The 27,374-nt window shown below is 45.0% G+C and overlaps 1 protein-coding gene across 1 annotated transcript in view; it reads right to left on the bottom strand.

Annotated features, from left to right (window-relative positions):
* The window catches only part of GALNT6 (polypeptide N-acetylgalactosaminyltransferase 6), a 272,909-nt gene extending 251,064 nt beyond the window's left edge, over positions 1 to 21,845 (bottom strand). The window contains exon 1 of the mRNA XM_069653399.1: positions 21,581 to 21,845. The gene's annotated coding sequence lies outside the window, so the exon portion shown is untranslated. The remainder of the gene's footprint in view (positions 1 to 21,580) is intronic.
* Between the last annotated feature and the right edge of the window lie 5,529 nt (positions 21,846 to 27,374).

The following is a 27,374-nucleotide window of genomic DNA, read 5'->3' on the forward strand; positions in this document are numbered from 1 at the left end:
AGTTACTCTTGCAATGAGGATTATCTAGAGAAGGGAGACCGTGTCTGAAATTCAACAGGTAGATTCACACACATGTCTTTAATACACATGCAAAAACACAGCCATGTACACATAAGACTACGAAATGTCATCCCTCACTTTTACACACTCATCCATAAAGTGTTTTGTGCACACACATTGAAATGGACCCTTTTGGTGTAATGCATGCAGAGTAAAGAAATTATACTGGAGTATATGATCATGCCAAAAAAGGAGGACCAACAACGGATCTGGTTATAAAAACTGGGGACTCAATTGTCCTCAAAGCCTGCCCCGCTTGTTTCGTTCCATTTGGGCATCGTGGAGAAAGAAACCATCCCTGGAACTTCGCCAGGGGTCACTATACACCTATTGTGAAATGCAGGCTAAGCAATCAATCCTACTCCATTCATTTACACACACTTTAAAATGTTTGGTTTCATATATTTAAACTCCAACATCAATGTCATGTTGATTGATATTTTCTAATAAGTACATCCTAATTCCATACTACTTCATAGTCTTGACATTGTCCGACTCCTTGCAGTCTTGAACGATCACGTATGAATTTCTTAAACCCATAGGACATTGTATTAATGAGCTTATAATTGTGCAAGGTCCTCTTCGTGAAAGAAGCACATCATACATGCAGTAGGCAATTATAGAAGTGTACCAAAAAAGTAGTGGAACTGTGATTCTGGGCTGGGGGGGGGGGCAGAGTAGGACAAAAGCAACGTGCAACATTTTGCAAGGGTTGCAGTTGTGCTGGTGTGCAGCCAATTGAGTTTAAACAGAATTCAGTTTAGCTGTAACTGATATCCGGTGGTAAAGTGGAGAAGCGTGCTTTAACATCACAAAGAACAGTTCTGGAAGGGTGAACATGGTTTCAAAAAGTAGTGGCGCTTTCGACAGTAAAAAAAGAATAGTGCAACACAGCTCCCGACCGTTCCCGCTCACTTCGACCACTGGTGGTAGACTCCTCTAAATGCTACCGTATGGGCAGACCGTCACCACAAGGCACACAGTGGAACGCTCACAGCATCACCCCACACCAATGGTGCTGACCGTCGCCCCAAAAACGGGATAAAAACTCCCATACTTACTTAGTCTTCTGGGTCATTTGAGGCTTAAGAAGACACTGGACACATAAACCCTTCAGGTTTTGCCAATGCTTAATTTGTCGGGTCAGGAGTGTCACCGCTGCAAGGGATGGTCAAGACGGAGAATGGCCAGTCTCTGAAAACTGAACATAGAGCAGAGCTTTGATGAAGGCCTTTTTGGGAGGTTTTTAACTCAAGAAAAAGCCAACAAAAACGTGATCCGGAAACATATTCTTTCCGAGATTACACAGGGTTTAAAATAGGACTCCCAGTTGTGGAGCCTCAGAAGTTAAACAGGTTGACCACTGGTTTAATATTGCTTCAATGGCTACCACCGTTCCTCACTTCACCAGTGCAGTCGCTACCATTTTGTGTCAGGTAGAAAATAAAAAAAAAACAAAAAAAGTTAGGAACCTTCTGCTCGTCGTTTCGACCCAACAAAAGGTTTATTTTTTTGATATATTTTATTCTTTAAGCCATGCAAGTCGGGTTCTCCAAAACTTGTAAACATGGATGTTCTTGGCTCCCCAAAAGACGAAAGGACTTCGACATTTTGAACCTGGATATTTTAGGGCTTTCTCTCGCAGCAAATGTTCCTCAGATCTCACAATCAAGGTGCGTAAAGTAAACGTGGCTGTGCCAAAGTCCTGCTCCCAGCACCTGGTTGGCAAAGGTGCAGCCTCGTTTTAAATATTTGTACAGGTTTTGTTACGCTGACTTCTACCACGCACCGCTACCACCCAGGGGCAGTCTCCAGGTGCGCACGTGTCTCACCAAGAAAGAGGACGGGGTTGGTTAGCGAAAGTCGAAAGATAAAATAGGTCCAGAACCCGGAGAAACTGGCGTCTGTGTGTGTTGGCTTGCAGGTGTATTTATTGCCTGCGTTTACTTGTTGTACATGTATGTGCCCATTCAAAGGCCGAGTAGCAAGAGCAGGTCACACGGAATGGCAGATTCAGGGCAAGTAAAAGCACCTGTTAAGAAAGGCACATTTTTCAAATTCAAAGCAAACAGTCCCAGGTCGATCATTTGGATTTTGGATGAAAGCACTTTTTGGTACACCTGGAACACCGACTAAATGACTAATTTCGAATCTAATTGCAGCAATCCAGCCCTGGTTTATGTGTAGGCTTTGTTGAAGCAGCCCCCTAGATTGGTGCTGGGCAACCTGAGGTCCGCCCGATATATTGGCCCGCAAATCCAATCAGCGCTAGGCAGGATAGGAGAACCAACATTCTAGAATTCTAGAGGGCCACAACTTGCCCATCACTGCCCTAGATGGATGGACTGGCACTTGGCTGTAGTTGAAATGAATCCCCTGAACAAGCCTGTGCACCCCTTCTCAGTTTACCAGCCGACGGCGTCACCCAGAAAGAAATCTCAGATCATGTTTTAAAAAGTAACGCTGCAAAAACTTTAGAAATAAAATGGACGAAAGGCTATTAAACAATTTAAAAAATAAAACAAGTTGTAATTTGTCCAAGATGTATACTAAAAGAATTGAAGCTCCGATGAGACACACACACACACACACACACACACACATAGTGAAGAATGTGCAAGCGGTATTTATTGCAGTGTCAGTACCGAGTTTGGGCAACTGAGCAGGTGCTGAAGCCTCTTCGCAGCTATTCTTCTTCTTCAAATTATCGAATGTGTGGGCGGATCCATGCAGGTGCTTCCCCATCCAAAAGGATGATGTGCACCTACCCCACCAATCTTACACACAGCCCTCACATTCTCACAACTCCTCCCACTGCCCCGTCTGCCCCACAAAATCTAGCAGCACACTGCTCCTCTCCCTGCCTCTCACCCAGACTCCTCCCAGCAAAGCCTTCCCACTCATTTCCGCCACTCCCAGCGCAGACAACCGAACTCTCATCATCTCTCTCTCCTCAACATGCCGCTCACACGCAAGCAGAAAATATCCCACAGTCTCAGGCACCCTACACACTGCACAATCCCTCGACTCGCTTCCCCACTCGAAACAGACTGTCATTCAGCCCCACATGCCCCATCCTCAACCGGTTCAGCATCACCTCCTCCCTCCTCCTCCATTCCAGTTTCCCTGCATCCACCTTCACAGACACTTTCTCACGAACACCAAACATCCACCTGCCCTTCACCCCACTCATCCATATTCAAACTAGTGTATATGGCCTGCATTTTACAGACATCTCTTTATTAGGGCAAATTGTGTGACCAATTAAAACTGAAGAGTCCATTGTTCGCAGAAAAGGTTTTCTTAATGAATCAATATGACATGTTTAGCATTTAAAATTGCTGACATTAGGTTGTTCCCAGAATGCTCTTTGCTTTTATGTAAACCACCAGAATTCGGTTCTATATAGATATACTTGTGTTGCACAACCTGGTCCGGGGCCACGCCCTCTGGCCCCACCCCTACTTCCCAAAGCCCCGCCCATGCTAAGAAGTGATGTTCACCCGAAAAAAAGGTTTCCATTTCCAGCACTGGTTGGATTGGAAGGTGTTTGGACCATAGCCATCATGCCCGCGGTTCATCAAAGCTGCTGTTCTATCAGATAAGGGCTGCCTAGCAGCCAAAAATTCAGATGAAAGCACTCATGTGACCAAGTCCATCCCCATTAACCCTTTCATGTGCAAAATTCCAATTCTTAATGAAAACTTTTGACGTTGGGTTTGTAAACCGTGATGGGCCATATGAATTTTACACCCAGGCGACCACCACCGCTCCCCCCTCCACCCCCACCCAATAAACCCGATTTGTTATTTTGTCAAAAGGGGTCAACCAAATCCTTTAAGCATTTTACAATGCTACCTGCTTGACAAACAAATAAAAGTGTCAAGTGTCAAATAGGCAAATGGGCATGCAGACCTCCCTTATTTCTTTCTGTCACTCCCACCTCCCCAATCATTTTTAACAGTAAAGTAACACTACAAGTACCAGAATGCAAAGAAACCGTGCAGGATGCATCTCCCACAACCAACATGCCATATAGTTAGATCTCTAGGTGGTATGCTTCAAAGTGCCCACATAGCACCTTACAGACCAAGTAAACACACAACCAGCCTGTTGCGCATACCATCATTTTAGTTGTGCACAGACCCTTTACGTGCAAGTACTACAGGCATCTCAAGTTGTGCAAGGTCACGCGTGAGCAGGATAGGTGATTTTTTTTCTTTTCATTATGGCACATATAGTCCTGTGTTTATAGTAGACTTGTGATACATGATGGGTCTAAGAACGTAAAACAAACAAGACGGGGGCCTGGTTCCGTACAATGGGACAGATCTCTGCACCACAACCACTATATAGAGTGCATTCTTAACGGTGGGTTCCCTTTTTTCAGGGAATAGCACTTCACACTGGATAAGTCGTAGGCCCACAGCTAGAAGGAAAGCTAAGCTACAAGTCCAAGAATGCAAACTACTGTTGTCGGAGTAGCCAGGCTGGATGGGAGTTAGTGCGATCATTCGGCCACTTAGCAGTACTTTTCATGTTTCTTGGCCCATAGTCCCCTCTCGACAGATCATGTATCCGGCTGCCCAATAGATGCACTGCAAATCCTGGCCTCCAGACCCACACCGCCCTGCAAAGGAGTCTATCTGCATTTACATGGGGAAAATAAAACTTACTACGTCATACGGTAGCAACATGGCATGCCCAATAAAAACAGGGATCCCGAACACCTCACATCTGCCATGGGACAATACAGGAGCCCTCGGCCTGCATTTTTTTTTTGAAAGGAGCATAAAAAGGAGTGAAGTTGGAAGACAAAAATAAGCAGCAGTTTGGCAGCACGACTTGCCTTCAAAAGGTTCTTGCTCAGAAGTTACTTGCAAATAGACCACTAGGCAGTAAAAATTATCCAATATATACCCCTGGCCACATTTCTGGTTGACACAGACACACAGACACTTACTTTTCGGCTACAATGTGCTCCCAAACATAGTTTGTAACCCAGTAGACTGTAATCTGCCCACCTTTGTTTCCTCAGTAGCATGGGGAATTGCATCTAGTCCAGGTGTCTGCAACTAGCGGCTCTCGAGAGGTTTAGGACCATTGCCGCCATGATCCCTCACCATTGCCTATGCTGCTTACGGCGGATAGAGGCTCTAGTCCATTACATCCAGAGAGCCGTGGGATGCAGACCTCAGATCTGGTATATGGAAGCTTGTGGTACATAGGCCTTTCATAGAATATATAGGAGGAAACATTGCTCACATTATAAAAAATCGTGAAGTTGTTTATCATCTCCCCACCACTCTTATTGCCTACTAGAATATAGACCATTAATGTCCGTCATTTCTCGCATTTAGCCCTATTGTGTTGGTCAGCCATATCTCACATTTGGATCTGTGTGAATTTAACGAAAAATGTTTTAAAAACATTAACAAAATGAAAATACCGAAAAAAATGCTGCCTTTTTTTATATTCGGGGGTCGTACCCCCCCCCCCCCCCAAGCTCCCCATTTCGCTATGATTATAACCCGACCCCAACCCCCTCATTTTAATCCCTTATCCCACCCCCATTTATATTTTCTTATTGAAAAAAATTGTGGTTTTGGGGGTATTTTCTAGTCAGTAAAAAAGTTATTCATTAACATTTGTTTTTTTCCAATGGGATACCCTCACATTTAGCCCAATTGCGCTAGTCAGCCATATCTTGCAATTAGCCCACCTGTGATAGTCAGTCATATCTCACATTTAGCCCAATTTTGTTGGTCAGCCATATCTCGCTTTCAACCCACTTTACCAAACTCTGAGGTATTCTGCATTTACCCTAATCATGCGAGGTAATCTCCTTTCACAACTTGCCCAAACGTATGAGATTGCGATATTTAGCTTTTCCCCTAGTTGTGTGGGACAGCCATCCTTCATAGGAAATTTACTGGCACCAACAATCTGTACTAAAATCTCACCCTTCTGCATGCACCTTTCAAACTGTGAACTAAACACAACCATACCTCTAAAGCACCACAAACCACACGTACTTCACAACAATGAAACAAACTACACATAATCTCACCCAACACCACATGGCAACCACCACACCTAAAAAAACACCAACGCTCAGTGACCAGCGTATGCTGACTGAAGCTGCCAACAGCACATCACAGCTCTCCTGCCCGCTCAATCCTACTACCTACCTTGCATTACTGATCCGCCAGCGTGCCAAGAGACCACAAAGGTGGCAACTGCGCCGGTCTAAGAACCTTTAACATAACGTCGTCTCTGCAGATCGTCAACAAACAGGTGTAATGATTACTTGACATGACTTATTTTATTGACCTCAGGAGGAACCACCATCTCTGCCCTACTGAAATTCAAATCTGTGACTTCAAGATCACACACAAACATCCACATGCAAACATATCTATGCAGCAGGCGCTAAACCCACAGCACTTTGTTGCCAATATTTTGCATAGCTCAAGAGCAACAAAACACTATACAAGAGTTCAAGGAACAGGAGGGCAGTTTAACTGTGGACAGACGTACCCAAGTCCTACTTCTTTACTGAACTAAAGGAGCTTTGGAGTAGTCCCGATTATCGCTGGGATCATGTTCCAGTATGCCAGGGCATCACAGAAGGACTTTTCTGGCATTTACCCTGCATGCTAGTACAATTCCCAGCCTAGCATGTAGGGTCTGGCTTCTAGGGGAGCATGTACTGTCCAAGGGGTTATGCATTTACTTCAATGCTAAGGTGTATGAGGTTGCAAGTATCTGTAAAAACCACACTAATCAGCCACTTAATGTTATGCAGAATGTTTTGTTTTTCCACAAAGCTCGTCAACTTCTCAAATAGCGTCACATGCTAAACCAGTGTATTTTTCCAATTTTCATATATAACAGTTGTTTCCCTTCTTTGTATAAAAACATTGTATTGTGGGGGGCATTTTTAATCTTCAATTTGCTGGATTTTCATTTTGTAGATATAAGATCTCTGTTGTGCCGTTTTAGTGTAAATTATACATTTTCCCCTCCGAACTTTATTCATGAGTTTGATTTACCATGAGGTTTGGCGCTTTGCAAACCAGCTTTATTGAACACACAGCACACGTATGATCTACTGCCTGAATTACAAACTGTGGAGCCAGAAAAGCTGGGCTAAAATCTCAGCTTCGCCAATGGGCTACAGCATGTGATCCTGGCCAAATCACTCCACATCACTGTGCCTTAGTGTCCTTGCCAGTCAAAATATCCACATCACTCATGCCTAGTTTAATATACTACAGTGCTGCAATCTATCGAATAATAATATGGACGGTTTATATTCAGCGTCCATGGGCGTCATTTTAAAGGGTCGGGGGAACTAGGGTGATTGTTCCCCCAATTTCCGTGGCACGCCATTTTATCTCGCTCATTTGGCAGGTGGCACTTTCATTAAGAAGTCATGTCACCCCCCAAAATGTCCAGCAAAGTTAGTCCACCGACAGCATGAAGTGTCCCTTATGTCACTCGCGGCTGCGTCAATTGATAGTAATTAGAACTTATAAGTAATGTTTCTTTGGCGTGTGTGTGTGTGTAGGGTGGGCAGGGGGTGCAATGCAGAATTTTAGGCAATGAGTACTAAAGGGTGTAACTAGAGCAGATGCATCCTGCGAAACAGGGGGGATTAAAATGGTTCCATGTCACTGCAAAGATTGTATGTACTGTGCAGCTCTTTGCCACGCAGTAAATTCATGGACTCCTCCCCCCCGCCGCCATGTTTTACCTAGGTCCACCCCTTTGAAAGCAGCGGGCGGAGTGTTCACTCTACGCACACCGTCAAGCCCTTTCAAAGGGGTGGGGGGATTTCACACCTTCACCTCCCTCTTATGCCACCCCCCAAAGTATTCAACCAGGCATTTACCAGTTACCTGCCGTGATGCACGTGTGGCGCAGTAAAGACCCACCATGAACTTGCAGAGAGGCCAAGACATGCCACCATTAAAATACATGATCTGAAGGCATAGAAATCATAGTATAACGCAGCTTTTGTTTCCCTTAGGAAAGTACATAAAGCGCTGGCTCCAAATGCTTCATTTTAAAATTGGTATAACCACATAGCATGTGAGAAAACAATTGGTCATCGCCAGCTTTAAAAAATAAATACTACCCATGTTCCCCCTTCCCCACTAACCGTTAGAGTAGAGACAGAATCAAGAATAGCGTTGCCGAGCAGACTTACTCCATGGCACCCCTGTGGATATGCCAGAGTCTGGCGATTTGCCAATGTAATATCAAGCTCTTTAAACGGATCTTACGGTCATTATGCCCAGTGACTCCTTCCTGTAGACAATGTGAAAATGTCGAACCAAACACTGCGAATCCCGAAAATGGTGGCTTATCCCCCACCTTTTTTCGGCCAAATAAATCAGGGTGGGGTGAAGGCAGACACCCGCAACCTCCCCCTCCATCAGCCCCCTTTCCTAATACCCCATTTGACTTACCATCAGAGCCGGCCTTAGGGGAGGGTGGGCCAGGCGGCCCCCTGGGGCACCACATCCACCAGGGTGCCATTAGCCCCTGCCACGCCAGCTCGGGGGACTGCTCCCCCGAGCTGGCGTAGTGGGAGAACGCGCGGCAGGCAGGCTTTTGCTATTAAATGCACCCGCTGGTGCATATAATGACAATAGGGTGCTGTTGTCAGCACCCTGTCATTAAATGCGCCCCTCTGCAACGGGCGCTTTTAGGCGCCATTAGCCCCCCACCACGCCAGCTCGGGAGGGGGGTCTTTCAAGGGGTCCCCCGAGCTGGCGTCGTGGCAGGCGCCTCATTGTTATTAAATGCGCCTGAGGCTGTGGAGCACATAACACAATAGGGTGCTGCTGCCCCTATTCATAGGATTACCTCCTCACCGGAGTGCGTGGGGGTAAAAAGACATGTTTCTTTTAAAAGTGCCACATCCTGGCCCTGCCCCCCCCCTGTACCCCACCCCCTGTTGACCAGGAACTGGGGGGGAGGGGGTCGGGGGGGTAGTGAGTATGGCGCCAATACGCCCAGGGCGCTGCTGCCCCTAAGGCCAGCCCTGCTTAGCATCTACATTTGTGCGAAAAAGTGCAAAAACTCGACGAAACCCCCCTCTCCATTCTCGGGTTCGCAGTAATGGGATTCGACATTTTCGTCCTATGAGCACTTATGGACTTTCTTTATAACATTCGGGGGTTTTAGAGTCATTTCTTGTGTTTCATTGCTTTATTGCTTTCCAGGGGGATGGACAAGGCTGTTCTAACGCTTTTATCATGAAGTCGCACATCAGGTGACATATCGTAGTAGACAGTATATTAGGACTGCAAGCTTTCAGATGCCTGGGGCTTATCTTGAAGTTACTCCCTTTGTGCCATTGTTTTCAGTGCGGGCTGCAATGACCTCTTTATGAAACGCTCCATTGCCGTCAAGTAGGAGGGAATTCCTGGCCGTACAGCTCGTGTTGCTCATCTAGAGCCATGCGCAGCAAGGCCAATATCATCAGCAGATGGGCGCTATAGAAGACCACTTCACCTTACCCTACATTTCCCCAAGTTGGACGCGCTTGCTTGTTAGTAGTGTTAAATACGCGATAGACTTTAAATAAAACTCATTGTGCATTCTGGATTGAAACTGGACTTAAATGTCTGCAGGCTGGTGTGAAGTGCAAAGTAAACATGCTCAGTTAGGAGCAAAGCCCAAAGCAGCATGACCTCTGAACTCAACAACCCGTGTAAGGTCCTAGAAACGTGTAAACGGGACTCTGGGCAAAAGGAGAAAAAAAAGGCACAGGCCATCCAATACCACAATGATAAACATTGGCACTGCCAACAGTTTGGGCTTTTGTGCAGTCATGAGAAAGGTTCTTGCCAGGCACAGCCACAGTGGTATTAACTGCCCATCGTTGATAGAGGGCCAACATGGTGCAAGCACCGGACATCCAATATCAGTGCCTGGCAAATGCCTAATATTTATACGAAAGCCAATGCTGGTTTTTAACGGGGTGTCAGTCGAAGACATGAAAAGTGCTTATAAATAGAGTGGCTGAAGGCTTACCCAATTAAGACATTGTTATTACACAAGCAGATGTTTTACAGCTCCAATTAAGTCATAATCTCTCAGAAGACTGCTTTGAAAACACTAGCCAGCACATTCGATTGCACAGTTTGAAGGCAAGGCTTGATTAAAGCAAGCTCAAAGGGTTCCTATAAGGAGGTGTTGGCGGGAGTGGGTGGCAGGAACTGGGTGGGAATGGCCATAGGGATTGGCATGGCCATGAGCAGTCAATGGGTGGGCAAATAACCCAACAACACCTACAAGCTGTGTCCCTCTTCAAATGCTACTTCTCCCCATCCGTACTCTAATGCACAAGACTGGGTGCGGCGGGTGGCAATGAACTCACAATGTATGCCATTTCTGCAACCCGCCAGTGTCCGCAACTCTTTTTTGCATTCCAACTTTGACATTTAGACACCTGGGTAAGCACATAAGGGTACAGCTTAATTTACCCGATTCAAAAGCTTGGCCTGGATTTTACATGTGGGTAACTGCTTAAATGAAGCTTGTTAAAACTTCAAAAAAGGAAGAGAAACGGATGTGCCGAACCATTCAGGACAACCAACATTGGAATGTCTTAGCAAAAGGCCTCTGCATGATCCCAGCAAGATATATCAACTTGAATTCAAAACTGAGCCAAACGACACACTATTAATTAAACCATAGTCTGCAATCACACAGGTGCTCTTTGAAGCAACTATAGGTTTATGCAGCCACTCAGCACTGGCTTGATTGTTTGGTGCTCCCTCTGAACCAAAGCCATCAGTCTGAACTATTATATAGTCTATGCTAGCGACACCCTAAATCTCAAAAAACAGCCTTAAAAAAGGAGGGCAAAACACATCCTATACTTTTCTTCAGCCCTCGGAAAAAGTTGGCTAAAGAAATAATTACAGACTCCCTTCCACAACCATCTCCATGACACAGATAAACTTAATTGGTTACTCACTGAATAGAGTTGCTGATGTTTCAATCGAACCAAAAGCAGCCGAAATATCAGGTAAAACGGAAATCTCATTTAAAACTTACATTTCACATCTGTGTTGTGTGCTGGACAGGGAACTTGAGACACTTTGGCCCAGCTCAGGAATATGCAATGAAAACATATAGCGAGCATACACAAGGGGTTTTGAAACTTGTTCAGACTGGCACCACAGATCATAAAAACAACCCATTGCCAGATGGTCTTTGGATTCATAGCGAATGATTTACCTACTGGACTGAAGGCTGGGTTTTTAGGATCTCCTAAAAGGCATCCACTAGTGGACACCAGGCTTTCAGCTTCAAAGAGAACCTACCACGCATTTCAATTCCCATCTAAAAAAATAGAATAATATAAAAAGAAACCTGCATTAGCTTGAGTTTGAGGAGAAAGGTGACTGTGCCTGCAAACAGACATTCTGCACTGAAGCTTTAAGGGAAAATTCTGTCCGTGGATTAAAACACCCGGTATAGATACCTGGATGGCATACAAAGAGGGAGCATGGAGGCGATAAAACTGTCATTGCCACCTGGTCGAGACTAGCTGCAATTACACACCAGAAAATCCCAACTAATTTAGCATAAAGAGAAATCTCTTTAAAACGTACTACATTAGTTGTAGCAAAAGCTCTCATGGACTCCAAATTAGGGAAGTTTGTAGATTAGAGTAACATCTCTCATAATGTGGAATAGGAAGTATAGGTCAAATGCCATAAAATCTAAAAAAAAAAACAGTCTCAGAAAGAACACTCACTCGCCAAATCAGAAAATATACATTTCATGAAGGTAACACATATTGGTAAAAAAAAAAATATATATTTATAATTTTTTTTTTTTAGAAACAAGCAGTTTTGCCTCACAGTTTTGATGGAGGGAGGGGAGGCAGTGATACATTTTTTTAAAAAAGGAGGATGGACACCGTTAAGGAACATGGGGAGTCAACACCATAAAGGGAGGATTGAACGCATTCAGAAAGGAGAGAAGTCTCCATTAAGAGAAGGAGCACTGTGCAAGGGAGACAGATTTCCAAATAAGCCACCTGAACAGAGGGTTTGCTGACAGAATGTCGTCTGGCTGCCTGCTGGGTCACCCAAAATCAGACACTCCATTTTTAAAGGGAATTTTTTTTTAAAAACACAACCAAACCAAAGTTGTCCCTATAGACGTTACTCTGAGAAGATCAAAATAAAACTAGAAATGCAGAGAGCTGAGATTTGAAAATGTGAACACGTGCCAATATCCAAATGTTTTGTGTTCCCCATATATATATATATATATATTGAATACAAAATGAGAGGCTGTCGTTTAAAGCTCAATTCACTTTGCATTGAAAACAAAATTCTAAATGGAGTACTTTATGGCGATGTCCGCTCATTTGGTCGAAAAAAAAAGCAATTTTTTAAAAATTTATTTATATATATGTTTTCGTTTTGTTTGGTTAAAAAAAATTAATATATAAAAAGGGGGTTCGGGGGGAACCCCCCCCAAAAAAAAAAAAATGTACAAAAATTTAAAAAAATTCAACCATTTGGATTTCGACCATTTGGTTGTCGACCAAATGACTGGTAACCCTTTATGGCGCCATTATGGAGGTGGAATTGCCTTTGTAAAATATTATTTGAAATAGAAATAGTGGTTTAAATTGGTGTAAACTCACGTCAGGCTATACTCTACATGTATATTACTATTACCTGGAGTTATGACATCCTTTTCACGCAGCCGGTCAAAGCCATGGTTTTAGAGCAGATGTGTGCGCAACAAGATTCATGCTGAAAGAATTAATTCTATCGGTGATTAATTGTGAGAGCACAAACCTCTGCATTCCCTGGTCTTTCAATGCATAGGCAGAATCCAATATAATGTTTGAAGGAAGAGGGTTTACAATTAAATAACTGTTACTGGAGAATAGTACATCTCTGGCCTAGAAAGAGACTGAAAGCATTATATGTAAGCCCCTTCCTAACTATGCATGCATCTAGATTGAACAGAACAAATCCATGTTTCATGAAAGCCACCCACACTTGCCTATTGAGAGGTGCACTAACATTCAGGGAATGAAGTATACATGTGGGTTCATAACATAACAGATTCCAAAAAACAACAATGCTAATGCAAACAAGTCACCTTTTGCATGTGTATGGCTTAACACATACCCCCATGCTAGCCGTCATTGTCTATTAAGCAACGTGGGCTCTACATACCTAATATATTCAATATCTCACACCGGCACAGGGGAGTTTGTGCATTATATTAAAAAAGTGTTAATTGATGTATTTTTGTCCGATACCATTCTTGTCTTGTTTCCATAGAAAAAAGAAATATTCTGAAAAGTGGTATGAAATCGTTAAAATAAGTTAATGCATACATTTGCCTTATGTTGACAATTACAAGTCATGAGTTTTGTTATGTAGTCTAGAGGAACCAATGCCAAGTAGAAAGGTTTAGAATGTCTAGTCTCTTATAATGTAATATAACTGTATGTGAACTGTTTAAGAGTGAATGCCTTTGTGGACTGAAAAAAGCAGGATTCATGTAGTTGGGCAACATTTCACTTTTATTAACAATTGTTTTAGATCCATAAATATTGCAGAGATCTCCAGGGTAAAGCTGGAGAGACCAACCTTGTTGAAGCTGCATTATTCTTTTAAATACATTTAGATGACCTCATTATCTGGTCCATGCCCAGAATTGTAGGAGTGGGGAGCAGGAGATTGGCATGTCACAGCTGCGTGAGCTAATACTAAAACAAATATAATATTTTAAAAAAGGTAGTAGCATAAAAGAATGCCTTCAAGTTTTACACATGCTTTTCACTCTACTCTAAGAAAAGTGACCTCCCCTTTCAGGTGCAGCACCAGATGTTGGAGAAGCTCTGGCTACACTAACTTTCCTATGTAAAGCACTAGTCAGCTTCTTTGAGCTATGTCCAAGGTCTACATGAAACATCCCATTGGGGGCTGAGTGTTTTTTGTAGTGCACCCTGCAAATTAATTCTAGGTACCAAGCAGGGTTCAGTCTGGATGACTTGCAAAGGGCATAGATCCCGCCAACCCACTGAGGCTTTAGTAGCATTTTTCCAAAGGTGCTTTTTGAAAAACTGGAAGTTATCCCTCCACCAACCCCAGGATGATATACTAGGGTACCTGAAGCATTTGTTAAGTCAAGTGGACCACTGGGATTGGGACAGAAAACAAACTCCATACACGCATGTCCACTGGACACAAACCCGATGGACACAAACCTGGATGAGCTTAATATTGCCCATGAGTGGAACACTTTGTAAACCAGAGCTAAACCACTGTCCCAGCCGTCAGGTCCTAAGCTGCGAAACAAACTACAACAGTATTTCAAAAAAGGTAGCAGGCGCTCCTCTCCAGAAAGAACATGGCATGATAACCTGTTCTGAGATGAGAGTTTGCAGCACACGCTTTTTGCTCACTGTACCTTTCACAGATGGGAAATATCCATTTGCATATCAGTCTTTGTCCCGCACACATGGACAGTCCAGCACCGAAATGCTCTTGCAATTCCTCTCTGAACAAGAGTACCAACAGCAACCCCATACACGTGTTTCAGCCTTGTTGGGCCTCATCAGTGAGGTGAAGCTGTGCCTCTCTGAGCACAGTGAGCAGGTAGTCCACGTCTGGTTGCCCCCAGGTAACTCAGGTTGACCAACCCCAAGTTCTTGCAAATATTTCAGGCGCTGCTCTCCAGAAAGAACATAGCATGATAACCTGTTCTGAGATGAGAGTTTGCACACGAGTTTGTGGGCGGGACAAAGACTGATATGCAAATGGATATTTCCCCATCTGTAAAAAGCTACAGTGAGCAAAAAGCGTGTGCTGCAAACTCTCATCTCAGAACAGGTTATCATGCCATGTTCTTTCTGGAGAGGAGCGCCTGTTACCTGTTTTGAAACTACAACAGTAAAAGCTTCTTGTCCGAGAATCCCACCAACAAACAGGAAAGATTTCTCTTTAGGCAACATTCCCTCCATATTCTACGGACCCCAAATTTAAACCTGTCATGACTTTTTAAAGGGAAGTGATGCCTTCAGCTTCATTCCTCTGGCCTTTTGCTAATTTTATCAGGGGGAAACTGATCAGTCCTTCAGGCTATCTGTACTGGGAAACTGTTTCCCTTTTGCCTTTTTACCTTTTACCGTAACTTTTTAACTGTGCGCACAGCATCTTACAATGCAGGTCAGTGGGGATACTCACCCTAGTCTTTTACACTTCGGATTTTTGGTCACTTTTGGTGCCTAAAGACAAGCTGATGGCAGCAGATACATTTTTTGCACTATTTTTAGTGTGCATATTCGCGTTTACCACGTATGGCTACAAAATGTGGCTAGTGCCCTAAAAGGGCATGCCACAAGATTATTCACTTGTTCTTTAGTCATATTGTTGTTTGGCCTTCTTAGGTCAAGAAATTCAATATATGGTCATGCACTTGCCTGGGAAAGCTGCTGCTTTCGTTGGCTAGTGAAGGGTCTGTGTCCATCTGTCTGGTCCCACTCCACATCGTAGTGCCAGAGAGTCTGGGTGTGTGGCATGAGGAAAACCCACAGCGGTCCTTGGTTGGACCATTGCTGGCTGTTGGAATTGTGCAGATGATTACCATTGGTGGGCTTGGTCTTGCTTACAGACAGGATTTAGGGTAGGCAGAAGACTCCTGCGGCCATTTCTTCCGATCAACGTTGGAGCCAAGTATCTTGTGTAGCAGAGCAGCCGACTAAAGATCTGTTGACTCCCCCTGAATAGGCCTGCCATCCCTTCCTGTGTTTGGCTGGTGAAGCCCTGCAGGGCTACCTGATCTGCGAAGGCCCTTTGCAGTGCTTCAACCCTTGGACCAGTGGGAACAACCAGTATTGATTCATTCTTGACAATCCAGCTGTCCTGAGCCTTCAGAAGTGTCCCAGGGCCACCCAGTGGACTGACCACCTCTCCAGTGGTCAGTGTCAGTAAAAATCGCTGTGGTTCTGCATTTGTCGCTGGAACTTGGATGATCGCCAACTCATGGCACAGCAACCTTCCAGCCATGTTTCAGCTTCCTGGCATAAAGGGATCCTGCTATGGAAGATCTTAAACTGTAACTGGAAAGACGCCTGCTGTTACCTGTGGGCGGTAGGCACCACTGGAACTCACCTTCCCCATTCTGGTGAAGTGTCCTGAAGCAGTCTGCATCATTGACTTCAGCATTTCTTCTTCGCAAAGGGTTGCATCTTCTCCTTGAACTGACCGGAAGAATCCTTGCACCTGCAGCTCCCGAGCATCTTCTACTGGATCCAATGGTGGGAAAGCCTGCCTCCAGAAACCCCCAATCGACATGACCAATTACCTGGTTAAATCATAGTCAGAGACCAAGTAAATACAACGCATTCACTGCTCCCTGTTCTCCTTAGAATACACTATTCCACTGCATCGCTTTTTGATCGTCTAAACTACAAGCTTGTATCTGAAAAATATTATTCCTACCTGTAACTTGTTGAATATCTTCTGGAATATTTCCACTGCCACAAGATCTCGTCCTACATCAGCCCCTTTTCCCCCACACTCAATAGAAACTCCCAAACACAATGACCTACCGTTTAAGGGAACGTTCGCAAGTTTCCACTTCTTCCTACACTTTCATTTTAAAACTATTCGAACGGTTTCTTTTTAAAATAAAAATATAGGAACAGCAAATCTTAATTTAAAAAAGTAGAGGAGCACCCCTCCCAACCACTGCTTGATGGGGTTTGACTATCCTTTCAGAGTTCCCCTGTTCCCTACAACTAGGGTGGCCTCCTAAATTCTGTCCACCAGGTCAGATCCTAGAACTCCATCTCAACACAAATGTACACTAAATAATAAGTGCTATGAGTGAGTATGTACCTCCCGATATGCCATAAGGAATTATTGTAGACTCTTCCCACTCCCGCAGTTAAACACCATATTGCATGGAGGCAACTGGCAGTAGTGCGATGCCCACATAATCTCGATTCGGCATCATAGAAGTGTGTATAGTAGATACTGAGGAAGTCTGAATACTTTATTTTTTGTAAACTTACAAAATGTCTATGTCTCGGTTAAATCGAGTGTCTCAACAAAACACAACAGTTATCTCAATTGCAATAAAGGTTTCTGTAGTGTCAACACACTGAATCCTCAATGCACTAATTCCAAGTGTCAGCAGATAACTGCAGGGCAGGTTCTCACCTACTGGAGACACTCATATCTGCAATTAGCCACTGGACCCACTGGCATATCTCTGCAAGTCATCCTTCTGGGAAACCCTACACCGGTACATAAATAAATAACACGATAATTGTGTATGTAAATTGCTCAGTTAAAACTACCAAAATCCAAAGAACCATTGCCAGCATGTTGCTGACAGTCTCCATCGCGACAGACATCTATATTGTCTAGGATCCAAACGTCAGCGATGGGTCACTCCCAAAGATGGTAACTCCAGAGAGCCCCGACTCATATGGGTCCTTTATTTAATATCATTATTAGGGAATTTATTGAGCATGGACCTAGCTTCTAGAAGCAACAGAGCGCTTTTCAGAGGTAACAACAGAACCGATATATAGCGGGGGGTAGGATACAGAGGAGGGGTAGAGCTGTACAGGGAGGAAGAGAGGAGAAGGGTGGACAGAGTCTAGCTAGTCAGGTGGCATGGGCGGTTGGGCGACGTGATGGCCTAGGTGTTCAGGAGGAGAAACTCCTTGAAGCTCCAAGTGGCCCGTGTCGCCGTTAACATCTTCAGCCAATACTGACCCAACAGTTTTGCATGTTCCTTCTGAAGCATTAGCTAACCGGTGCTGCAATGCAAGTGTCGCTGACTGGAAGCTAAACCAAGACTGGCAATCGGTAAATGGCATGGGGCTGCTTGAAGCAGGGAAAAAAAATACCATAATGTTTCACCAACATTACTGCCTGCAAATACGGTCAATATTAATAGATCAAGGTCAATGCACAGAACATAGGAATTCTACAACAGTGATGCTACACACTCCTCCTTTCAGTGGGGTTCGTGTTTTTTCACTGCGCGCTATATTCTTGGAGAAAGTCCAGATAAGAGAGCTATGCCAGTAATTAAAGACTGCATTCAGGGCACTGCAATGGATTGTCATTTTGCCATTCGAATTAAATATCACTGTCCTAAACAATTCCTTAAACTACCCATCTTGTGAAAGACGGAGGGCCGGAGCCTCCAGGTGAGGCCCTGGAGCTCTGAACAGGTCACGTGCCTCTGAACACGTCTCCAAAGGGCGAGACACGTTACCCAGGCCACGTCACGCGAGCTCTTTGGCGGTGCCTCTGTGGGCCTCTGGGAGGTTAACACGCCTCCAGCAGGTGACACTGGAAGGCGGCGACCGGCTCGCCAGCGCATTCCTCTGTGGGGCTCAGAGCCCCGCCCTTTGGATGCCTTACCAAACCAAGTATTCGACGAGTTAGACCAGGTAAACGAGCGTGACACACCTCGCAAAAATACGCCTCCTAAAATTCAGAGTACGTCAATTGGAAAGGGAGGGTAATGTTATTTACACACGGTCTTAATATCTCATCACAGTGCTGGAATCCACAGTTACGTTCGAGGCCTAGCTACTATGAAGAAAGAAATGTTCAGATGGCCGTAATCACGTACTGTAGTAAAATAATAATGAAAAATAAAAAAAAATCTCTCAGCACCCCCCAGATGTCTTAATTTGTATTCCCTCGGCGCGCACATCAACTGAAGTGACTCAAAAAATTCCTCTCCCGTTTGTCATTTTAGAGCGGTGCATTGGTCAGCCTGCCCTGGGCCCAAATGAAAACATGCAAGCATACACCCAAAGTGGGGCCCCAGCAACGACATTATAGATGGCTAAAAAACGCCTCGGAGAATGGCCGAAAAAGACTTTTACCAAGAACGATGTGACAAGGTTCCCGGTTGCACAATCCTCCCAATGTTAATACCGACAATGTATATTGCGCTGAGTGCCGGGCTACCCCAGGCTCTATGCGCTGAAGCAGGGTACGAACCCAGAGCAGCCTCTTGTCACCAAGGTGAGCGTCTTGCCTCCCAGCTATGCTCGAGGAGATGGGTAAGCCCAGAGTGACGTCATGGAGAAAACCAACGTGGCCACCGGGGGGCGGGGAGAATCCCATTGAAATACATGGCAATCTGCAATATCTGTTTAAAACGCCTGGAAATTACTTTCTTATTACGGGCTAGAAAAAAGAAAATGGCAAACAGCTCTGTAATCAGCTATTGCGCCACAGCTGTGACGTCATAATGCCTGCTGCTTTCCACGCTTGCAGAATAGTTGTGTCTCCTTTTGCAGCCATGAATTGACAGGGAGCGGTGCATGGTAGAATGTTTAATGTGTGCACGAGAGCAAACATCTGCATTTCCTCACTTATTTTAAAAGCAGAGGATGGAAAGATGTTTTCAATACATTTGATCAAAATGGTGAAACCATGTTTCTGCAGCACGTTAGGAGCTACGTATTACTCACACAGATTATGCATGGTTTGTGTGTAATTGAACATTGAAGATCTCTTGTAACCAACAACGCAGGAGGCCAGTACTAAAGGCAATGGCAGTGTGTGGCCATGCGCTACAAGGAATAACACCCTCCTTAGCATCCGTTGCAAAGACATTACAATTAACCTCAGAGTTCTGTAACCGTATGTATACACATTGATATAATCAATTGGTCCCTCATCATAAACTAGTCAGTATTTACTGATCAACTTTTTCCTTAATTTTCACAATGCTTCTTGCTTTAACAGTGGTCTACAAAAATCCGCCCGATGTTAAACAAGTGTTGCCAACACTTGTGTTGCAGATGTGGAACGATTTCAAAGCTTAATTTAAATTGTGAGCACAGATCTATTGTGTATCCAATATTCAGATGACTGGAATCCTTGTGAAGTAAATGGGTGCGTCTCTATTTGTGCAGGAGATATACAATAAAATATTTATGAACGTGATGAGCAGTAGCGTTTTTTAAAGAACAGGCAAAGATATCCCCGCTTCCACTCTCCATAAATGCGAACGGGACTAACACATGAGGGTAAAGCTGGGGACCATGCAGAGTAAAGGGCAGGCTGGATGGACTGCTCCTGCTTGCCGGCCCAAAGCACCCAAATATCAGCGTGCTGCCTGATTTGAAGGCCATGAGGCGAAATTGGCATCTCAACGCACAGAAGCGGTGCGCCCTCATTCCTCGCAAGTTCCGCATGCCCTTGGAATGCGCGCGCGTACACACACGGCAGCCTCAATGACTCACTCCACGTCTACCCTCACGCGCCGCCCCACTCTATGGTAGCCTTTGAAGACGGGCCTCCAGCACCAAGAGGAACCGGCAGCCACAAGACAAGCAGGAAGTTGAAGAACTTTTTTTTTTTTTTTTTTTATCAGGGAGCCTCTGAAAATACGCTGTTACCGGCCAGAGACTTAACAGCCTAAGTATTGTGTTGGGGGTGTAAATAACATGTGTTTGCATTCCCCAACTCGGCGTGCAGCGATAGAGGGGACGTCCGCCCCCGCTGGATAACCTCCCCACCCACCCGATGCCAAGTGCGCCCCCCACTCTCCCGCTGAATAATAACCCCCAAGGCACTAAAAGATGCCTCCGATACTGCCGACACAGTTCACTATACGACATTGGAAGGACACAATCTGCGGGGCTCGAACCTGTGCCTCCCACCCAAATCAGCCGACACATATAGTTGAGCAGGCTGTGCCCAGCCGCAGATGCCAAGTGAGGGCAAAACAGTAATTGTAGTGTTGCACTCGAATTTGAAGAAAAATAACTGCACGGCGCCGTGCTTAAGTACACCTACACAAACGTGTAAACCAACACGCCATGACTTAAGCAAGCATGAATAATAAATAGTCCCACACGATCATACACAGCCTGCGCACCCAGGACAACGTAAAGGTCCACGTCAACATCAACGCCCATCAAGAACACAAGCCGACTCCCCGTCACTGGGGACATTGAGTTTCAAACCACTTGGACCATGCACTTTAGAAGAGACAAAAAAACTACAGACACCAAGACTACAACCCCCAGAATGCAACCTGTCGTTAGCAAGAGTCCAGTCCTGGAGCATTGCGTCCTCGGAGGCTTCCAGTAAAGTTACTAAATCATATGGGATGTCAAACGCCCCACCCCGTAGGTCCAGTCAGCCAGAAACAGAGCACCTGTACAGCACTGCCCACATCCGCGGTCTAGAGCAGAGGTCTCACGTTGACGCACGGCAGGCGTGTGTAGTTTAGCCGGTCCTGGAATTGTAGGACCACCGCCTATTCTTTGCGTCATTATACAGGGAGGACCACGAATACCAGAATGCATAGTAATACAGTAAATACACAGGCCCGGATAAGGTACCAGAACCCAAAGTAGAGTTGGGAACTCCTTGGAAAACCTAGCTTCAAACGCCAAGCACGAGCAACGATAAAGAAACCAGCTGGGCAATGCAACTCTAATTAAAAGGACTCGCTTCACCTGTTTCTCTGAAGTCTGGAATCTTTGGAGAGTCTCCCAGCGAAAGATGTGAGATCCTGAACTCCGGCGCAGCCTCCAAACGTTCCCAGGAGAGATTCTGCGAGCTGGGGTCCAGACAGTTACCAGGAAGAAAGCAGCGCAGAACGTGTTTTTAGAGCGCGAGCAGCAGAAAGTTCAGCCCGGCCCCGTGTGGCCTGTCACAGGCAGGCTCCCGAGGGTGGCAGCGGCGTCTCCCCATCAGAGGAGGCAGGAAATGCTCAGAGCTCACTCTGCGCTCAGAGATAGGGAGGGGGCAGGCCCAGGGGGTGGGAGGAGCTGGGCAGGGAGTGCCAGACTCACCTGCCCAGCATGGGAGAGAGGCAGGCCGGCCGACTTGCTGCAGGTGCATCTGGAACAGGGAGTGGGGGAGGCAGACACTTGCGCCCAGTGCACTGGCAGAGGTGAGAGATCCAACTCATACTTGCCAGCACTACCCGTTCCTATCTGCAGGTGCTTATCCAGCCCTGTTTTTTTTTCCTTTGCGTTCTGACCTGTAGTTCCAGATTTCCCATTATATAACTCAGACTACAAGCCCCAGAATGCAAAGAAAAACCACCAGGACTGGATAAGCACCTACAGATTGGAATGGGTCATGTTGGCAACTATTGCAATTTCTGACGTCCGCCCGACCGTACCTATGTTGGCAAGCGCTTTCCGCTGGCAGCACGCCTCCATACTAGGGGGGGTTACAGAGCGCAGGCTGAATTGATTCACAACGAAGCGCTAAGAAGCTGCTCTACACTTAACGACGCTATCGCAAATGCTTTTTACCGTAACAGTCGTAATTTTTGAGTGACTTTCTGCAGTCGTAGAAAATAATGCCTTAGGAACGGCCTATTTCCCCTGCTACTCACGAGCCGCGAGACTCTGCGTGGTCTCCAGCATTATCCCTGCCCACTTGAGTCATTTCCCGATGGTCTGTGAAGCGCCGTTTATTTTCGACTCCCGCCTTTTCACAAACACTGTCCGCGGACATTTCAGGTGCTGGGATTTTGAGTGAGATGGGCACACATTACTTAATTTCAGCACTGTAACCAAAACATTGCCATATTGTGCAGCTCGAGATATGAAGGGCCCCACAGGGCCCAGCTGCCACGGTGTGGGAGTCTTTCCTTATTCCAAGCCTGTCTTTTTCACCTTGAATTGTAGTTCTGCTTTCTTCGTTGCAGGTAAAGAGGCACAGTATCCATTGCTACTGTAACAACTCAAAACGGGTTGAATGTGGCCCTCTTGTCACGTGGAGAGAGGACACCAATGTAAGGTCACCCGATCATTCCATTTCAGCTGGGGCACTCGAGCCTACACGCCGACATTATCCATTGCATTCGGGGGATGCTAGGTAATCCCGTCCTGGTTTTAATTATGTATTCTGGGATTTGTAGTCCCGTATTTATAATTGGCAAATCTAAGACTACTTGTCCCAGACGACAGGTGGTGGCACTGCAACCCTCACAAATTAGGACTGCTTGTGTTGTCATCCTGAAAAATAGACATGTTAAACAGAGCCCATGCAGATGTTGTACTCACATTCATCCTGGTCTGTGGTGTCACCTGCAGGCAGTGCCAGCTGAGGATGCTTCAGGGCTGGTGGGGGGCGATTTCAAGCTAGTTTTTGTGGGCCCCCTCATGCCTTATAACTGGGAAAAATAGTCAAAGGCACCCATAGCGTCAAAAGAATAGCTGCAGATTACCACGGCCCGGCCAGCAAGCCAGTGGGGATCTGAAACACTAAATGTCCCCTGAATAGCTACTACTCGCTCGTTGACAGCTGAGTACTAATGTTGGGTAAACCAGAGTAAAATGGCAGCGAGTAGATATGTAAACGATATTCAATCAACACTACAGCTAAGTCAATGCCTAGTCTGGGGTGCTGAGGAAAACCCTTATTGATATATTTTTATGTCTAGTTCAGTAATCTCGATGACCACCCTTGTATAACACCCCCCTCTTAGAATCCCCCTGACCCCACTGAGCCAAGAAGTAGGTTTGTTTTGCAAATTAAAAGGTTTATTTGAGAATTTAAACAATATATATCACACTTTATAATAAATTAATATCTGATAGTACACTTAGACATATGATGTTGATCAACAATGGGTAATCTGGCACTAGCACACTTCTTTACAATCAATGAGGAGTTAGTATAGGATGGATAAAGTAGCAAAAATACTTTTATGATTTCAAGGGAAAAGCAATGAGGAATAAAATGCAGTACAGAAATACTTGATATGATTTTAGCAAAAGATAAGATAATCACTTTTTCTCTGGCAATTCACCCCCGTCCCCTATGCAATGTAAGAAATGGAAGGAGATGGAAAGAGGAGCACACAGTTCTCAGGAATGCAATCAAATACAATACGAAATTCAGTTCCCCCCCCCAACAAGCTTAGAGGAAACGGGTAGGAGTTTGAAACACAGGCCCAAAATGCTTTTTAAATGTGATGGCAATGGATGGGAAAATGTGCCAACTGATTTTAATTCCCTCTAGAGATTCAGGGTGAGTGGGAGATGCGTGTTGGTATTAGTTCAGGCTCACTTTAGCAATGCTCTATGAGTTATTACCAAGTTGCAACAGATTTTAACAAAAGAAAGAATGGAGCTGCTATTTTGACAAGTGGAGAAATTGAGCCAAAATCGCAAATCGCGGTAAATTCCGTGAGTGCGTAAATCGTGATTGCGGAAAAAGTATAAGGAATAGGAAGTCGGGTCTGGGCTTGTCGGAAAGCTTAGATTCTAAGCTTTCGGAGGAAAGTTAAATCCCGTCCCTAGCCCAAACGGTTCCAGAGATACGGACGATTAAATAAAGGTATATTTTCGGATTTAAAGTAAAACTCAAAATGACAGGTGACGGCTTGCAGCTCCAGAATTGACAGGTGACAGTTGTGCAGCTTTACAATTGACAGATGACTCGATTTCTAGGAGGCTGTTCTACTTAGGTTAAAATAGTTTGGATTAGATTATTTTAACTAAGAGATTGGTTCTGCACAGTTCTGCTAGGTACTCGCAATATAAATTTGAACTAGGCCTCGTCACGGATCTGGTCAACACGTCGGGCTGCGGTTCTGTCTGCTCGGCGGGTCAATCAGGCACCGGTTCTGCTCACAGTGATCTGGGTCAGCTCTGCTTTGCTGGTCTAGCCTCTCTGGATTCAGCGGCCTCTGGTTCTGGATGCTGCGCTGCTTTCCGGTCCGGATCAAGTGGATTCTGGATGTAACACTGCTTTCTGGGTACTGGCAAGAGTTCTTGGCAAAAGAATTCAGACAGCTCGCCCGGCTGCGGAACAGTTTGCAAATGATTTTGAGGCCTGCTGACAAATACTTTTGCTTGCAGTGGGCCTCCTTGGTTCAAAGTTCTGTAGTCTCTGTTTAGCTTGGAAGTTTAAGTGTTGGATCTCTGGATGTGAAGTCGTCGGTCAGCATGCTCCGCAGCAAATGGAATTGAGTTTCTCTACCTGTCCCAGCAGTCTCTTTTTATGTGTTTTGAAAATAGGTGTGTGCCTGGGCCTAGCTAAGCCTGTCCCTCTCTACTTGTCATTGGCCCAATTCTCCCCTCTCCCATGATTGGGGAAGGAAATGGATTGTCATCATGATGAGGTCTGTTTATGGGTCAGAGGATCCTCCCCTGGTCAGTTTGCCCACAAATCTATATTTGATTCAAATACATCTTTCCCAGATATACAATTTGTTGAAATTACATGTGCACATTATATATTCCTTATGGTCCATGCTTGTCCGCCTCTGATCTTCCTGGGGGCTTGCATTCAAAAATGACATTTTGCGCTTTTTAACTGGTTTTGCAATATTGGACATTTACCCAAAATGACACACATGTGCGCAAGGAGTATGGACATTAATTGATGAAGTGTCAGATTTTTAACATGCAGACATTTGGAGTGAGACCCTATTTTCCGCTAGCAACCCCCCAGAATACACCACAGGGTCCTAACGCCTCTCAAAATGTTCACAGAAAAATCACAAAAATAATGATATTACTTATATAATTCTGACAAGTCCGCAATATGAGTTATCTATCTTTTTAAAATTATGGCCTGGTCAAAAAGGGGTGTGGCTTCCCACGTCACAGGGTGGAATAACTGGTTTATCCACTTCCCCCAAGCCAGCTTGTTCACAGAGGCACAGCTGCCCCCCAGTTTCTCCCAAGAGGAAGCTATTTTACGACGCCCCCAATATAACATTTGCCTGAGTCCAGGACAGGCCTTTGTTCAACTCCTTGTAGTCCCCAGCTGCTCCACCCCTAATCTAATCAGAGAGGTTTTAACTCCTTTTGGCCAGGGGCAGAGTGGCTGAGCATCCAGTTTCAACTGTTGTCGGGGGTAGTTTTCAGGCAGAATTCAGTTTCATTAAGCCAGGTTTCAGCTAAATGTCACTTTTTGTTCCCAGTTTTCTACATTCAAATCAAACTGACAATTTTTACCTTTACATTAAATAATTACTTCCTTCAAGTCATTTCAGAATATAGTTTTTACATTGTATCCACCTCTTCGCAAGTCTTTCCTTGGTCTGGTTTTGTTTCATTTGTACAGTTTTACACAAAAGTCTGGTGGTTTTAAAACACCGGCTTTCTGATAGTGGTGAGTACTGGTAATGCAACCATTTTTGGGATTAAGAAAATGAATTCCCCACAGTTCTGGGTTGCTTTTGGCAATCAGCATTGCCATTCCCAATGGTTTCAGGCTACTCTGTGTGTAGCCCAATGGTGGTTTTAGGCAGTGCCCTCCTGTGCTCACAACATAGGCAAACATGGGTGGCAGCCTATTCTTCATGTTTTCCCTGTGCACTCTCTGGGGAGTTCTGGCCATCATGATGTTTTCCATGCCAGTACTGCACAGTTTTATGGTAGGGCTTGTATGCATGGGTAAAACATCCCACAAGCCCCCCCTCTTGCTATGGCCATTCTGTCCTTTCGCTGATGGAACTCGCAAGATCTGGGATGTTCGCCTCCTCTTCTTCCGATTCCATGGATGGCACAGTTCAGCATCTTTTCCTCCCTCCAGTCGATCAATCAGTTCTCCTTGCTGGTCCTGATGGGAGGATTGGGCGGTACCCCGGGCCCCACGGGTCTCTGCTCCCGGTCCCTGGTCGTCCTCCTTGGTCAGTCTCCATGGTTTCCTTTCTCCTAGGATGACAAAGGAAAAGCGGCAATACCTATTCGTAGACATTTTTCCATCACTACTAATGGTGTGGCAGACATATACATTTTATACTTTCAAATGCATTTTGCAGTCTGATTTTAAAAACAATATATAACAGGGCACATTTGCATTACGTTACTATATTTTTGATATGTGGAATATTTTAGAGTTTGAACTGACTTACTCTGGAGCGTCCCCCTCTGGTATTGCAGAGGACTCCTCCAGTTGCTGCAGCGTGTGCCTGGGATGGCAACACTTTAGCTGATTTATATGTATCCACTTGTCTTCCCCTTCCGCCAAACTGCCTTTGGGGATGCGGATCTTGTATGCAACAGGGGAGATTTTGTCTATAATTTCAAAGGGTCCCTTCCATGTAGGCAAACATTTTCGCTGTTTGGCCTGATTCCTTTGGAAATTGTATAGATAGACCCGATCACCCACCTTATATTCCTTTCAGGTAGTTTTTAAATCATAGTGGGTCTTCGTGCTCTCGGCTGATCTTTCTAGATTCCGCTGAGCATAGGCAAAAGCATGCTGAAGGTGTTTCCTTAAATTCTCCACATACTCATGAGTTGTGGAGGCATTTATCAACGTTTGCTCTTG

Source organism: Ambystoma mexicanum, chromosome 3q (assembly GCF_040938575.1).
Source record: "Ambystoma mexicanum isolate Mex_15411 chromosome 3q, UKY_AmexF1_1, whole genome shotgun sequence".
NCBI classification, from domain to species: domain Eukaryota; kingdom Metazoa; phylum Chordata; class Amphibia; order Caudata; family Ambystomatidae; genus Ambystoma; species Ambystoma mexicanum.